At 40.4% G+C, this 12,556-nt stretch overlaps 1 long non-coding RNA gene across 2 annotated transcripts; it reads right to left on the bottom strand.

Annotated features, from left to right (window-relative positions):
• Positions 1-5,560: 5,560 nt before the first annotated feature.
• On the bottom strand, positions 5,561-12,329 carry LOC112814610 (uncharacterized). 2 transcript variants are annotated; one of them, XR_012377371.1, is made up of 5 exons: positions 12,282-12,329; positions 7,981-8,091; positions 7,464-7,706; positions 7,035-7,098; positions 5,561-5,670 (listed from the first exon to the last, which is right to left on the bottom strand). It is a non-coding gene; the product is annotated as an uncharacterized lncRNA (long non-coding RNA). The 2 variants fall into 2 exon arrangements; XR_012377370.1 differs by lacking the exon at positions 5,561-5,670 and adding an exon at positions 6,255-6,328.
• Positions 12,330-12,556: the final 227 nt, after the last annotated feature.

The following is a 12,556-nucleotide window of genomic DNA, read 5'->3' as shown; positions in this document are numbered from 1 at the left end:
AAGGGAGGAAGGGAGGAAGGGAGGAAGTGAGGAAGGGAGAAAGGGAGGGAAGGAGGGAAGGAGGAAGGGAGGGAGGGAGGGAGGCCATATGATCCAATAATTCTACTCCTGGGTATTTATCCAACGAAAACGAAAATACCAAATTGAAAAGATATAAGCACCCCTATATGTAGTGCAGTGTTACTTATCATAGCTAAGCTATGGAAGCAACCTAAATGTCCACAGATTGATAAATGGATAAAGAATATGTGGTGTAGATAGGTAGATAGATGTAAATACATACAGGATGGAATGTTATTCGGCCATAAAAAGGATCAGATCTGGCCATCTGTGACCACATGGATGAACCTAGAGGGTATTATGCTAAGTGAAATAAGTCAGACAGAGAAAGACAAATATGATATTATTTCACTTACGTGTGGAATCTAAAAAACAAAACAGATGAACAAAGAAACAAAAAAGCAGAAACATACCCATAAATACAGAGAAAACACTGATGGTTGCTGTGTGGTGAGACGGGGAGGATGCACAAAATGGGTACAGGGGAGTGGAAGGTACAGGCATCCAGTTATGGAGTGAATAAGTCACAGGGATGAAAGGTACAGCATAGGGAATATAGTCACTGGTATTGTAATAGTGTTATCACTTGTGGTAAGCATAGAATAACATATAGAGTTGTCAGATCACTATGTTGTACACCTGAATCTAATGCAACACTGTATGTCGACCCTTCGTCAATAAAGAAGGAAAATTCCAAAGAATGGACAAAAAAATAAATAAACTCCTGGAACTGATCAGCAACTACAGCAAGGTTGTAGAATATAAGGGTAATACACAAAAGTCAATTTTTTTTCTTATAAACCAGCAATTAACAATTGGAATTGGAATTGGAATTAAAAACACAATGCCATTTACATTAGCAGTCCACCCCCCAAAGACATACTTATCTAATAAAATATGTACAGGATATATAGGGAAAAGTACAAAGGTCTGACAGAGAAAAATAAATATCTAAATAAATCTTTATTGAGGAATCTTCCGTGTTCATGGATTGGAAGACTCAATATTGTTAAGATATCATTTCTTCCCAACTTGATCTATAGATTTAATGCAATCCCAATTAAAATTGTAGCAAATTATTTTATGGAAATTGAAAATCTGATTCTAAAGTTTATAGGGAGGGGCACCTGGGTGGCTCGGTCGGTTAGCCGTCCGACTCCAGATTTCGCCTCAGGTCATGATCTCAGGGTCATGAGAGCGAGCCCCACATTGGACTCCATGCTCAGCGGGGAGTCGGCTTGAGATTCTTGCTCTCCCTCTCCTTACGCTCCTCCCCCAACTCGCTCACGCTCTCTCTCTGTCTCAAATCAATAAATAAATCTTTAAAAAAAATAAACTTTGTAAGGAAAGGCAAAAGATCCAGAATAAGCAACATAATAGTAAAAAAGAACCAAGTTGAGGACTGATACTATATGACTTCAGGATTTCCTATAAAGCCACACTAATCAAGACTGTGGTTTTAGCAAAAGAAGAGATAAACAGATCAATGGAACAGAAGAGAGCCTAGAAACAGACCCACCCATTTAAAGCCAAATGACTGTCGAACAATACTTATGCAAGAGTGGGCATCCTTGATGTGTCCCTGATCTTAAGGGAAAGGCTCTCAGCTTTTCCCCATTGAGGACGATATTCGCTGTGGGTTTTTCATAGATGGATTTTATGAACATGAGGAATGTTCCCTCTATCCCTATACCCTGAAGAGTTTTAATCAGGAAAGGATGCTGTATTTTGTCCAATGCTTTTTCTGCATCAATTGAGAGGATCATAGGGCTCTTCTCTCTCCTCTTATTAATGTGTTCTATCACACTGATGGATTTGCGAATGTTGAACCACCCTTGCATCCCGGGGATAAATCCCACTTGGTCGGGGTGGATGATCCTTTTAATGTATTGTTGGATCCCATTACCTAGGATTCTGTTGAGGAGTTTGGAATCCACATTCATCAGAGATATCGGTCTGAAATTCTCCTTTTTGCTGGGGTCCTTGCCTGCTTTGGGGATTAAGGTAATGCTGGCCTCATAGAATGAGTCTGGAAGCTTCCCTTCTGTTTCTAGTTTTTGAAACAGCTTCAGGAGAATAGGTGTTATTTCTTCTTTGAATGTTTTGTAGAATTCCCCAGGGACTCCATCAGGCCCTGGACTCTAGTTTTTTGGGAAGTTTTTGATCACTGCTTCAATCTCCTTACTGGTTATTGGCCTATTCAGGTTGTCAATTTCTTCCTGTTTCAGTCTTGGCAGTTTATAGGTTCCCAGGAAGGCATCCATTTCATCCAGGTTGCTCAGTTTATTGGCATACGGTTGTTGATAATAGTTTCTAATAATTGACTCTATTTCCTTGGTGTTAGTCGTGATCTCTCCCCTTTCATTCATAATTTTATTAATTTGGGTCCTTTCTCTTTTCTTTTGGTCACGTCTGGCCAGTGGGTTATCGGACGTATTAATTCTTTCAAAGAGCCGGATTCTAGTTTTCGTTGCTCTGATCTACTGAGTCTCTCGCCACCTTTGTTCAACATAGTACTAGAAGTCCTAGCAACAGCAATCAGACAACAAAAAGAAATAAAAGGTATGCAAACTGGCAAAGAAGAAGTCAAACCCTCTCTCTTCGCAAATGACATGATACTTTATGTGGAAAATCCCAAAAGACTCCACCCCCAAATTGCTAGAACTCATACAGCAATTCAGTAATGAGGCAGGATACAAAATCAATGCACAGAAATCAGTTGCTTTCTTATACACTAACAACGCAACTGTAGAAAGAGAAATTAGAGAAACGATACCACTTACAATAGCACCAAAAACCATAAGATACACCTCGGCATAAACCTAACCAAAGTGGTAAAGGATCTCTACTCTAGGAACTACAGAACACTCATGAAAGAAACTGAAGAAGACACCAAGGGATGGAAAAACATTCCACGCTCATGGATCAGAAGAATAAACATTGTTAAAATGTCTATGCTACCCAGAGCAATCTACACCTTCGATGGCATCCCGATCAAAACTCCTATGACATTATTCAAAGTACTGGAACAAACAATCCTAAAATTTGTATGGACTCAGAAAAGACCCCGAATCGCCAAGGAAGTGTTGAAAAAGAAAAACAAAGTTGGGGGCATCACGCTGCCCGATTTCAAGCTATATTACAAAGCAGTGATCACCAACACAGCATGGTACTGACACAATAAACAGACATGTAGACTGATGGAACAGAACAGAGAGCCCAGATATGGAAACTCAACTCTACGGTCAAATAATCTTCGGCAAAGCAGGAAAAAACATGCAATGGAAAAAAGACAGTCTCTTCAATAAATGGTGCTGGGAAAATCGGACAGCCACATGCACAAGAATGAAACCCGACCATTCTCAAACACCATACACAAAGATAAACTCAAAATGGATGAAAGACCTCAATGTGAGACAGAAATCCATCAAAATCCTAGAGGAGAACATAGGCAATATCCTCTTTGACATCGGCCACAGCAACTTCTCTCAAGATACATCTCCAAAGGTTAGTGAAACCAAAGCAAAAATGAACTTTTGGGACTTCATCAAGATCAAAAGCTTCTGCACAGCAGGGGAAACAGTCAACAAAAGAGAGAGGCAGGGGCGCCTGGGTAGCTTAGTCGTTAAGCGTCTGCCTTCGGCTCAGGTCATGATCCCAGGGTCCTGGGATAGAGCCCCGCCTCGGGCTCCCTGCTCTGCGGGAAGCCTGCTTCTCCCTCTCCCACTCCCCCTGCTTGTGTTCCCTCTCTCGCTGTGTCACTCTCTGTCAAATAAATAAAAAATAAAATCTTAAAAAGAAAAACCCCACACAAAACAAAGAGGGACCCCACAGAATGGGAGAAGATATTTGCAAATGACAGTATAGATAAAGGGCTGGTATCCAAGATCAATAAAGAACTTCTCAAACTCAACACCCAAAAAGCAAATAATCAAGTCAAAAAATGGGCAGAAGACATGAACAGACACTCCTCCAAAGAAGACATACAAATGGCTACCAGACACATGAAAAAATGTTCATCATCATTAGCCATCAGGAAAATTCAAATCAAAACCACATTGAGATACCACCTTACACCAGTTAGAATGGCAAAAATGGACAGGGCAAGAAACAACAAATGTTGGAGAGGCTGTGGAGAAAGGGGGACCCTCTTACACTGTTGGTGGGAATGCACGTTGGTACAGCCACTTTGGAAAACAGTGTGGAGGTGCCTCAAAAAATTAAATATAGAGCTACCCTATGGCCCAGCAATTGCACTCCTGGGTATTTGCACCCCAAAACACAGATGTAGTGCAAAGAAGGGCCATATGCACCCCCAACGTTCATAGCAGCAATGTCCGCAATAGCCAAACTGGGGAAAGAGCCCCGGTGTCCTTCAACAGATGAATGGATAAGGAAGATGTGGTCCACATATACAGTGGAATATTACTCAGCCATCAGAAAGATGAATACCCAACGTTTGCATCAACATGGATTCGGACTGGAGGAGATTATGCTAAGTGAAATAAGTCAAGCAGAGAAAGTCAATTATCATCTGGTTTCACTTATTTGGGGAACATAAGGTATAGCATGGAGGACCTTAGGAGAACGAAGGGAAAAATGAAGGTGGGGGGGGCGGAATCAGAGGGAGAGATGAACCATGAGGGACTATGGAGTCTGAGAAATAAACAGGGATTTGGAGGGGAGGGGGAGGGGGGATGGGTTAGCCCGGTGATGGCTATTAAGGAAGGCACGTACTGCATGGAGCACTGGGTGTTATATGAAAACAATGAATCCTGGATCACTACATCAAAAACTAATGATGTATTGTATGGTGACTAACATAATATAATAAAATAAAATTAAAAAAAATAAAGTCAAACGACCATTCAGTGGAAAAAGAACAGTCTTTCAACAAATGGCACTGTAGGAACTGGATGTCCATAGGCAAAAAAAAAAAAAAAAAGAAGAAGAAGAAGAAAGAAAAGGAAAAAAAAGGATCTAGACACAGACCTTGTATCTTTCATAAAAATTAACCCAGTATGGATCATAGACCTATATGTAAAACCAAAACTGGAAAACTTATAAAAGCACAGGAGAAAATCTAGAAATCCCTGGGTTTGGTGATGACACTTCAGTATAACACAATGAAATAAAAATTTGAGAAGTTGGACTTTAGTAAAATTAAAAAGTTCTGTTTTGTGAAGGACCCTGTTAAGACAACATAAAGACAAGCCACAGAATGGTAAAACATACTTACAAAACATATGTGACAAAGGACCTTATTTCCAAATACACAAAGGCCTTTCAAAACTAAACATTAAGAAAAAAAGAATGCAATTTAAAAATGGGGAAAAGAGCTGAAAATATACGTCACCAAAGAAGATACAGAAAAGGCAAACAAGCATATGAATAGGCAACATCCTCTATGTCGTAAGGGGACTGAAATTTAAAACAATGACATACCCCTATACATCTACTAGAGTGACTAAAATAAAAAAACAAAACGAAACACAAAAACAAACCTGATGTACAAAATGCTGATAGGGGTGCGGAGCAACAGGAACCCTCATTCATTGCGGGAAGACGTGCAAAATGGCACAGCCACTTTGGAAGTCATTTTGGCATTTCCTTACAAATTTAAACACAGTTTTATCATACGATACAGAAATCACATTCCTAGGTATATGCCAAACTGATTGAAAACTTGTGTCAATAAAATCTTGCCATTTGCAGCGATGTGGATGGAGCTAGAGTGTATTATGCTCAGCAAAATAAGGCAGTCACAGAAAGACAAATACCAGGTGATTTCACTCACATGTGGAATTTAAGAAACAAAACAGAGGAACATATGGGATGGGGGAAACAGGAGGTGGACGGGTGGGGACAAGCCATAAGAGACTCTTAAGGATTGAGAAAAGAACTGCGGGTTGGTGAACGGAGGTGGGAGGGGGATGGGTGAAATAGGTGATGGGGATTAAGGAGGGCACTTGTTGTGATGCGCACCGGGTGTTGTATGTAAGTGATGAATCACTGAATTCCACTCCTGAAACCATATTACAGTGTATGTTCACTAACTAGAATTTAAATAAAAATTTAAAAAGAAAAAAGAAAAAGAATTCAACCTTTGGAGTCAAACCTGGGTTCCAGGGGCAAGAGGAAATTTTTGAAGGTGATGGATGATTTTATGGCACTGACTGTAATAATGGTTTCAGAGGTGTATACTTACCTCCAAACACATCAAGTTGTATGCATTAAATAGCACAGCTTTCTGTATGTCAGTCATAACCTCAACAAAGCAGTTAAAAAAAAAAAAAAGAAAACCTATGTCAACACAAAAACCTACACACAAATGTGCAGCTTTCTGTCAAAACTGGTCAGCGATTAAGATGCCCTTCTCTAGATGAGTGGATAAACGAAGTGTGCTATTCCATGCAATGGAATATTATTCAGGGATAAAAAGTCATGAGCTATCAAGACATGAAAAGACACGAAGGAAGCATTAATGCATTTTGGTAAGGAAAGGAAGCCAGTCTGAAAAGGCTACAACTGCCTGATTCCACCTATATGCTATTCTGGAAAAGGCAAAACTAGCAGTGGCTAGCAGTGGTCCAATGTAGCGGGAGTTGGAAGCGGAGGGTGAATAAGTGAAGCACAGAGGAATTTTAGGATGATGAAACTATTCTGTTTGATACTGCAATGGTGGCTACATGACTTTTTGCATTTTCAAAACCCACTGAATGTACAACACAAAGACTGAATGTCAATGTAAACTACGGACTTCGTTAATAATTATGTGTTAGTACTGGTTTATTAATTATAACAAATGTATCACACTAACGCAAGATCTTAATAACAGGGGGAACTGTGATGGGGGCTATGAGAATCCTCTATGCTATCTGCTCAATATTTCTGTAAATTTAAAACTATTCTAAAAACAAAGTCTCTTAATTAAAAGAACACTGAGCTGTTTGTCATATTGACATAATACTCACTTCCATCCCAGAGGGTGCTGGCATGTCCCACCTCACAAGGAAGTAAGCCCAAACACAAAAAGGCCTAGAAAAAGAAAGGGAATGTAAGATGAATGGAGATTTTCGGTAATACGTTCCCAGAAATCCCTTCAGTTTGGCAGCATCTTTGAAGCGTCAGCCTCCCCATTCCTACTTAGCCTGATCTAGGACTTGGCCCGGAATGCTTCTCCCAGTCATAGATCTAGTCAACACTGTAGATATCCCCCCCTGGCTCCGCCACCTCATGCCCCCATGCCTCACTGCTTGGTCACAGGGCCACAGCTTATGCAGTTGCTGTCATGTGTCATGCTCTTCCTCTCCCACCTTCATCTGCGGAAATCCGACTCATTGCTAAGACCCAGTCGATATACCATATTCCCTGAAGCTTTAAACCATTTCTTGACACAGCACCTGCCACCTTCCTCTGCCTTTCCTTGACATTCCAAACCTGGGCGATAGCATTTGACACATCAGTTGCTCTTCTCCACATAACCTTTGTTCATCTCTTTCTCCTCCCATTAAGTCATTCAGCCTCCTTTTTTTTTTTCCTCGCTCTCTCTCTGCAGAAAAAGAAACCTCAATAGATGGAATGGATAGCAGTCAGGAAGTAGCTGAGGCTCATGATGTTGAACCGAAGGGTCTCACAACGTACAGCTGAGGAAGAAAATAAAATGAGAAACATAAAGGCAAGAAATTTTAAGGTGGTTCAGAAGAACAGGAGAGAAAAAATGAAGATGAGACATTTATGATATAAGCAATATTTCTAAAACTGAAGAAATACTTCAGCTTTTGTAAAACCACCACCACCACCACCACCACCACAACAAAACCAAAAGGAGTCCCCCAGATAAGCACCAGGGTTAATAAAAAGGGATCCACACCAAAAACTACCCTGGAAAATGTCCTGTTTCATAATTTGTTCACTCACTCGGTCAAGTGCTTTGGTCTTCTTCATCCTGAATTTCCCGTAAATCTGGAACCCATGGCATTTCCCCTCTTCCTTGCAGGCAGATCAGCTGAGGCTTAGAAATGGGAAATCCTGTAAGGAGAAAGAAAATATATAGTTGGTTAGGCTGGGAACAAAGTACTGCCAGATTAGTCCCACCCAGTGGGTAAGCAGAAACAAGAGAGGAAGAAGAGAAAATGTTCAACGAGAAAGACCAAAGGAAAGGCAGACACCATGTGAGAATGTTTAGGTTCCTACTATGTCTCCAGGCAAGAAGCTTGTCAGAATAATACTGGAAATACAACGTAGTAAACAGATATAATCGAGTGTTACAAGTGCTATAATCTAAGCCAGAGACAACACACAGACTGGCAAAAATGAGAAAAAAGTCCAGTGGTTCTCAAATACAAGCCCTTGGACTAGCTGCGTTAGGACTCATGTGGAGCTTCTAAAAACACTTTTCTGGGCCCATCAGCAGAAATCCTATTTCATAGGTCAAGAGTGGGGGCTGGGAATCTTTATCGGCATTCACAAGTTCACCAGGGCCACGCAAAACAAAGACATCTTTCCATTTATTTGTGTCTTCTTCAAGTTTTTCATCAATGTTTCATATTTTTCAGCATACAGCTCTTTCACCTCCTTGGTTACATTTATTCCGAAGGATATAATTGTATATAATTTGGTGATATTGTAAATGGGACTGTTTTCTTAAATTCTTGCTCTCATACTTCATTGTTAGTGTATAGAAACATAACTGATTTTTGCATATTGATTTCTGATTCCTACAAACTTTGCTGAATTTATTAGTTCTAACAGAGTTTTGTCTCTTCAGATGCCTAATGCAGGCTAACTGGAAGACTTGACCTTAAGGGTACAGCCGGGAAAGTTAGGATGTTAGATACACAGTCCGGCCCTTAACAGGGAAAAACTGAGAGCTGGGTGCTTGTGCCTACTCACTCTACTGAGCCAGAGGGACCAGTCACTGGGAGTGCCTTTCTGCCCATGTATAATCATTACTTATATAATTTTATGACTTTAAAAAAAAAAGATTTTTTAAAAAAAGATTATGTGACATGATAGCCAACAGGTATTAACTAACACTACAGGTATTAACTAACACTACAATGGCAATCATATGGCTATATATAAATGTATAAAATCCACATGTTGTCCACCGTAAACTTACATCATGTTATATGTCAAATATATTTCAATAAACTTAAATAAATGTACTTTTTAAAAGCTAAGAGAAGGAGCGTGAGTCTATGTTTATAGAGTTTGTTTTATTTTCCATTTCTGGTTCTCTTTGCTTGCTCCTCTGGATTCAGGTTAACATGTGGTGTTATTATCTTACTCCCATATAGCTTTGCTCTCACCCGCCTCCTTCGTGTTTTTATTGTCAATTACATATCTGTATGCTATTAGCCTACAAATAAAATTTTATATAGATTCTTTCATGCAATTCTTTTTAAAAGTCTTTACAGAGCAGGAAGATATATTTAATTTATACTATCATTTATTATTGCCTACGCCATTACCTTTACCGACACTTCTCGTCACGCAAATTCAAGTTACTCTCTAGCGTCACTTGCTTTCCACCTGAAGGACGTCCTTTAGCATTTTTTGTAAGGTGGCTCGGCTAGCAACAAATTCTCTCAGTTTTTATTTATCTGGAATATACTTAAGCTTCATTCGCAAAAACTAGCCCTCGCTCTCTCTCTCTTTATAAATATATATATTTGTGTATATATAAAATATATACGTATGTTTCTTGGTTCAAGATTGGTTTTTCCTTTCAGCACTTTGAATATATTAGCACAACGCCTTCTGCCCTCCACTATTTCTGATGAGGAATATTCTGCTAATCGGCTAATCTTATGGCAGGTCCTGTGTAGGACCTGCAATTTTTGTCTTGCTGCTTTCAAGAGTTTGTGTTTGGTTTTCAAAAACGTTACTCTGGTGTGGTACATAATCTGGGTATGAATCCCTTATTGAATACATTTACCTTCTTAGATGCCCATGTTAGTTTTCACCAAATTTAGGCAATTTTCAGCCACGCGTTCTTTGAATATTTTTTATGCTCCTTTATTGGTCTACTCTCTTCTAGTATACCCCATTGCATGTGTGTTCATATGTTTGATGGACATGTAATGTTGAATGCGCATTTCCCTAAGGCTCTATTAATTTTTCTTTATACGTGTTTTTCTCTGATTTTAGGATTGCCTGATCTCTACCAATCTCTCTTCAAGTTCACTTTCTTACTTCTGCCAAAACAAATTTACTCTTGAGGCCCTCTGGCGAATTTTTCATTTCAGTCATTATCCTTTTCAAATCCAGAAGTTCCCCCATTTGGTTTCATTTTATCATTTATCTTTCTGGATAGTCTCTATTTGGCGACATTGTCATCACGCCTTCCTTTATTCCTTTCAGCATAGTTTCCCTTAGTTATTGGGCCAAATTTGTTATACGTGCTTTGAGGTCCCTTTCTGCTAGATCCATTTCTGGGTCCTCCCACAAGCAGTTTTTGTTGCCTGATTTGTCTTTTACCCAGTGCATAGGTCACACTTCCCTATTTCTTTCTGGGTCTTACAATTTTTGTTGAAAACTGGGGGATTTGGGTACTATATTGTAGCAGCTCTGGTGTTGCTACAATATAGTAGTTGCTCTGGACCTGCTGTTTTGCCCATTTATTTGTGTGGTGATGTGGCTGGACCAGATTAGTGAAGTCTATTTCCCTGCAACGTGCAGCTTCCGATGTCACCACTGAAAGGGCACGACCTTGGGCAGGCACACAGTCTCCCTGACTCCCCTTCTCCCTCATGGGTAACTGTGGTTTGGGCCAGGAGGCTTTTCACAGTCTCTTTTCCTGATAGTTTCATTAAGCTTCTGGATAGACTGCCTCGACTGGTCTCAATTCCAGCTCTTAGCCTCCATTAATTTCCAGCTGATTGCTTTCCTTTTATTGACAATGCCCTCCCTGGGCAATGAACGGATCCACAGTCAGTTCCTCTTAACTTTGGGACCCTTTGCAGGGGTAATCTTTCAGGTCACTCTTTGATGCCTGCTCCAACTCTAGGAAGACTCTTCTTAGGTATCTCTTTCCCTCCTTCGCTCTGTCAAAATTCCAAATGCCCTACCGTTTGGCTTGTTACATTCAGAGCTACCAGCCCCCTCTTAAAAAGCTCACTACCAAGATCTCCATTCTTATCAACAGTACCCTTAGGCCTGCACTTTCCCATGCTCTTCCAAATAAACTCAGTCCCCTTCAGGACAGTCTCCCTTAGAGAGAGCTACGGAGGTCTCTGGAGTTACAGCCTGCCTTTCCCCTTGGGCAGCCCTGCCTGCTGCTCCAGAACTAGTAGTGGGGACGGTGGCTCTCTTCCCTCAGAGTGATACCCCTGCTGTACAAACAACACTCTGGGCCAGTCTAGTAGCTCTCGATCTTGTCAGCTTTACTCTCCTGGTGTGGCAATTGTCTTATAAGCGAGCTGGGGCAAGGGTGATTAGGGCCCCGTAGTCTCAGCCTGTCACACCTGGAGTCTATCTTTGTCCTATGAATCGGGCCAGGTGGGGTAAGGGAGCAGCAGATCTCTCACCCGCGCTTGCCTGGAATAGAATTTCTGAAACGTAGCGCTGAGAATGAGGAGAAGAAATTCTGGCAGCCGGCCTCTCCCTCAGAGAAGCGGTAGCTCTGGAGTTGGGGGGCGGGGCACGGGAGGGGGTGGGCAGGAGAAGGAGCTCCACCTTCTGAGCTGTAGCTACCCAGAGTAGAGCTTCCATCATACTGAGCCAGGGGGAGGAGGTGAAGAGACAATGTGTGGCTCAAATGCCACAGTCTCTCATGGTTCTTACCGAGATTTAGTACATTTGCATGAACTGTTTCTCCACTTGCTATATACTCTTTGAACAGTTGCTAGAGACTTTAAATGATTGTTTTATAATGTTTGCAAGTTTGATATTTTTTTCCCTCTGGCAAATCATCTATGGAGTTCCTCACATCATTCAGGAATTGCTTCTCTTTTCCATTACTTTTTAAATATTATTTTTATTATTACATTATATTACATTATTATCATATATATTATTGTTATTCTTATAAACATGCATTGTTTTAAAAGAATTCAAATAGAGTGCTTTTATATAAAAGGAAGCAAAGGTCGTCCCCCAGCCCTACTTATCAGGGGTAGCAATCTGCTAGTATGTTTTCATAGGTATATGTGTATCGTATTACATTCATTGCAAGCTGTCAGAAGTAGAATCATAAAAGGAATTTGGAAAATTACCTCTCTCACGCTACCACTGACTACATTTCTCCCATTTCCCGAAGCCAACAAATACTTCCAACTGTCAGATTAAAAAAAAAAATCAATCAATCGACATGCATCTGCACATAAAATTTAGTCAGCTGAGAGATGAATTCGATCCACTCTCCCAGTGGAACCTTTAACAGAGGTCTCAGAAAGTGACAGGTCAGGCAGAAACAAAATTCAAATGCAGAAAATTTGAATAAGAAAATTAATATGCTTCTTATTCAAATAGAGAAGAAAATACAAACTAA

This window comes from Callorhinus ursinus, unplaced genomic scaffold (assembly GCF_003265705.2).
Source record: "Callorhinus ursinus isolate GAN/ISIS: 27379988/994484 unplaced genomic scaffold, GSC_fseal_2.0 scaffold383, whole genome shotgun sequence".
NCBI lineage: Eukaryota > Metazoa > Chordata > Mammalia > Carnivora > Otariidae > Callorhinus > Callorhinus ursinus.
The sequence above is the reverse complement of the archived record's forward strand: the minus strand, read 5'-3'. Positions and strand labels throughout refer to the sequence as shown.